Genomic DNA, 5,212 nt, shown 5'->3' on the forward strand with positions numbered 1-5,212 from the left:
AGGGGACTTCTCTCTGTGCTCGTCTTGTTAGATCTTAGTGCTGCTTTTGACACCATTGACCATCAGATCCTGTTATACAGACTAGAACATTTACTTGGAATTACAGGGACTGCTTTAAGTTGGTTTGAATCCTACTTATCAGACCGATCTCAGTTTGTACATGTTAATGATAAGTCCTCTATGCACACCAAAGTTAGCCATGGAGTGCCACAAGGTTCAGTGCTTGGACCAATTCTCTTTACATTATATATGCTTCCTCTGGGAAATATTATGAGGAAACACTCCATACAGTTTCATTGTTATGCAGATGATACTCAGCTTTATGTATCAATGAAGCCCGATGGCACCAGTAAGTTATGTAAGCTAGAAACGTGCCTTAAGGAGGTTAGGACCTGGATGACCAGAAATGTTTTGCTACTTAACTCAGACAAGACTGAAGTTATTGTGCTAGGCCCTAAAAACCTCAGAGAGACTTTTTCTAGTGATGTGACTGTCCTTAGTGACATCAGCCTGGCATCTAGCACCACTGTTAGGAATCTAGGAGTTCTATTTGATCAAGATATGTCCTTTACCTCTCACATCAGGCAAATTTCAAGAACAGCCTATTTTCACCTTCGTAATATATCCAAGATCAGGAACATCCTGTCGCAAAATGATGCAGAAAAACTAGTTCATGCATTTGTTACCTCCAGATTGGATTATTGTAATTCTCTTTTGTCAGGGTGCTCTGGTAAGTCTCTAAAGACTCTTCAACTAGTCCAGAACGCTGCAGCTCGTGTACTGACTAGAACTAGGAAGAGGGACCACATTACTCCTGTGTTGGCTTCTCTGCACTGGCTCCCTATACAGTCTAGAATAGAATTCAAGATCCTTCTTCTCACTTACAAAGCTCTAAATGGCCAGGCACCATCTTATCTTAAGGAGCTACTAGTGCCGTACTGCCCCTCGAGAACATTACGGTCCCAGAATGCAGGCCTGCTAGTGGTACCTACAGTCTCTAAATGTACTATGGGAGGTAAAGCCTTCAGTTATCAGGCTCCTCTCCTCTGGAATCATCTTCCAGCCGGGGTCCGGGAGGCAGACACAGTCTGTATTTTTAAGAATAGACTTAAAACTTTCCTTTTTGATAAATCTTATAGTTAGGGCTGGTGCTGGTGTAGACCAGCTCTTAGTTATGCTGCTATAGGCTTAGACTACCGGGGGACCTGGCACCTTGAGCTCCTCTCTCTCTCTCTCTCTATCTGTGTGCATATACAGTACATCATATTACTGCATGTATCTATCTGTAAATCTCAGTCACTTACCACCTACTTTCCTGGGAGCGCTTGAGCTCTCTTAGGCTCCTCGAGATCGTTGGTTGACGGCCTGCCAGAACAAGATGGCCGAAGATTTCTGCCTTTTAATAAGGCAGTTTTTTCTTACCACTGTACCTTTTTCTGCTTTGCTAAAGTGCTCATGATGGATAGGTCGGATCTTTGTAATATAGCAATAAGTAAGGTCTTTTACCTGCTTTGTGTGTCTCGAGATAACACTTGTTATGAGTTGACGCTATACAAATAAAAGTTGATTGATTGATTGAATTGAATGAAGTAAGGTCTTAAATTCATGCATTCAAAATGCCAGAGCACACTGGTGAAAATATTCTAGTCTGGTCACGTTACCTTACATTGTAAGGAGAGAGCATCGACTGCTTCCTTGAATGAATGTGTGTTTTTTCTTTTAATCACATGCAGAATGTTGTTTTTGCATTAACTTTCTGCTTTCATATCATTTTCTGCATTACTGAAAGTGATATAAGCAGCAAAAAGAATCTTAATTCACCAAATGTTGTCGCAGTAACAGCTGGTTAAATTCTAGAGCTTACCATCATATAAATTATAATCATTTTGTACTTAACTTGTAAAAAGTTATTTTGATTATATTACCTTTTAAGGAACAGTAAATTCACTGATGCACTGTATTGATTTTTTCCAAGAACTTGTATGTAGGAAACATTTCGCAAACTGATGACTATGAATAGCCTGAACAAAGTCTGGTAAGTGCCCAGCTCTGTCGTAAGGTGACCTTTTCTGTTCAAATAGGAAAGTCAGAGGGTTCCACTGGTGTATGTGGAGCATTTAGAGCAACATACTGGGGCAGATATTTTGGCATTTACAGAAGCAAAGATGTGATTCACGTTTTTAGACCTTTAAGCAATTAAGAGCTACATGATCCGTCTCACTGACCCCACAAAGCTGCACTATTTCTGGCAACGTATCAGAGGAGCACTTGGGTCTAAAATTGTCCTGTGATCCCGGCCAAGTAGCAACAAACACTCTCGTGTCACTTCACTGACACGGGAGCCTGCTATCATGCAGTTCGTTTTTCTTAAAAGGGCACTTAGGGTTTCTCTGTGCAAAGTTTACAGAACAAGGTGAAGGAAGGGAAAATCTACATACTCTGTATGTAAACAAACAGATGTATAGGACAAGTAAGCACAAGAAGCAGGGAAATACAAGCAAGGGGTCTTGTTTAGCTGCACAGTTCTGTTCAGAGGAGCAGGACTCAAATTACTTTTTAAAACCTGAACATATTCTTAACTGTAACTACTCTACCTCTATATGTGCTACTTGAATTTAGTGCTTTGTTTGTGATTTTTATTTGATGAATTGAAATGTTAAGATTGAAAAAGATCTGTGGCTTTCTGGCTTGGCATGTATTCAGAAACAGACTTCCCTTTTTCAATGGACAATTTTTAAGTATATGATCTACTGCTGGAATACCTCAAGGAAGCTGTCTAGGACCAATGACGTTTTGTTATTAATGTTTGCTATCACTGAAAATCATCCATCAGTGTTGTCTGTTTACTGATGATTCAATTATACATGTGGCAAAATATGATTGGAACTAAAAGGGGAATATAACATGGGGTGATTTCACACTGGCACCAAATTCCTGAAAATGTCCCAAAATCTCCGGGGTTGCCTGCATGTGTGAACTTAATCGGACAAGATTTCAGCCCAACTTTACCCAGACTCTCCCAGCCAGCACCCTTTGAAAATTTGAGGTCTGGGTGAGCCAATGTGTCGTGCATATTATGAAGCCGCTTCATATTTTTTTCTGTTTGCTGTTATATTTTTCTCCATGGTTTAGCTGATACTGTGGATACATACAATAACACGCAGCATAAAGGCAAACACTGTCATTACAGGTTCAGTCTCGGTCACTGCAATCTTGGATTTCCTCAGTGTCTTTTTGTAAGTCATGTCCCACACTCCCATCCTACAGGGAAAACTTCACACTTTGAGGGACATGTTTGAAAGAGGTATGGGCCTAGCTACATTTAATAAAACAAAAACTAAAAATGGCATCAACACATTGATTAAAGGAAACAAATATTTCCAAATTCAAATATATTTACAGTTCCTGGTGAGAACTATTTCATAATTGATAGTAAATATGAAAGTTGTAATCATCTTTTTGTGGTTTAAGAGGGTGCTGCCAGAAGTCTGATAAATGCCTCGAGTGAGGTCACTTGTGTCATAGTTTGTGGAGTCTGAGCAGTACAAGTTTGAAAATGAAAATATTCTGAGGGAATGGATCTAGAAAATGATGAGCTCACAAGAATTGTGTAGCCTGTTTCTGGTCTCTGACTGAGGCAAAAAGCTCCACAAAAGGCCACACTAGCACAAGATGCATTTTGGATATTGTAGGCAAAGTATTTGTTGAATGTTGTCCAAACAAAACTAGAAAAAACATGGGGGATTAACATAAATGTAATGGATTTAATTTAAGAGACCAACAATTAACACTAAAAGATAAATAACAGGCACATTAATCCATCATGAAAACAATGTTTAGTTCAAGTATGGTCATTCAGAATTTGTTTGTTTGGACTTTTGGTCAGTAAGATATTAGGAAAGTAGGTCTATCTTGATTGATATTTCTCAATGATGAATCATTGACACACTTGGATGAGTTTCTGTTTTTTAAACTCTGATCTGCTTTAAGTGCGTAAAGTCAGTGGAAAATGTTGGCATGTTCACACAGAGAGCGCTCGTGCACATCAATTGGCTCATCTGAATCTGGGGCAAAGGCATGCCGCCAGTGACTCAGAGTAAGAGCTGCCAAAAACTCCCACAAAACCTACAAGTTCATACAGCACAGGTCAGAGGAGAGGAGTGATAGCGCTGATTCTCAGTACTGGCAGGCACAGAGGTTGTATCATTTATAAGTTTGTCTATGCAGGTAAAGGGTCCAGGCTGTCTGCAGGGTCTCAGCTGTCGCCCTGTTTTAGGTCTATATTTGATCAGCAGCACGAGCAGACGGCGTGAACAACTGAGCTTGTCTGAGTCCACGTGTCCCCGAAGGACTTTCAGTGTCAACATGAAAAGTTGCACATGGACAAAGTCACACCATGATCAATTTTCTCTGCAGGACACGTGTTTTTGGACTTCATGGATCAAGCTTGGGGTTTTTACAAAATTACCCTCTGAAGATTTTCCTTTAAATGATTCATATCTTAAACCTTTACTGGTGAGGTTATCACAAATATTAAAAGTCCCCGTTTAAGCACTACTATGACTTTATTTAATGATACCCCGCTGGAGAATTGAGTCTAACTGAATATGAAAAAGAGGTTGGGGCAGTCATCATAAACTAGATCGATGTATAAATGTGTGACGAATATTTATTCTAGAAACTGGGACATAGTCAGTCACAATATTCATGTCATGTGACCTATTTTTTTCTCTGTTAATGTAGACCTACATTAACAGAATCTGTTAATGTTAATGTTAACAGAATCTGTTAATGTAGGCCTACAGCTGCTTGCTGTTGTTTCAGTACTGAACTATAACGGAATATCGAGTGGAACTTTTCAAAACGTGAGGCGTGCTCCTGTTGTTGTTTATGTCTGTGCGCGAGCATAAATTGAGCAGATTAAAGTTGTTTGTTGCAAAAACTAGATTAATTTAGAGGGGAAAACACATTTGATATAAATACAACCCAATAGATACAAGCTAGATAAGAGTACGACAAGAAAAAAAAGTTGTCGTTTTATGCTGAACGGGTTTGTTTTTTATATTGTGGAGATTTCTTTGCGTACCACCACAGGGAGCCCGCGTACCACCGGTGGTACGGGAACCATAGTTTGAGAACCACTATAGACTGTATTTAAACATATCTGTAGTCTCAGTGACGTCGACCATTGGTTTCTGAAGCCCATCAGAGG

This window comes from Labrus mixtus, chromosome 15, assembly GCF_963584025.1.
Source record: "Labrus mixtus chromosome 15, fLabMix1.1, whole genome shotgun sequence".
Taxonomy (NCBI): domain Eukaryota; kingdom Metazoa; phylum Chordata; class Actinopteri; order Labriformes; family Labridae; genus Labrus; species Labrus mixtus.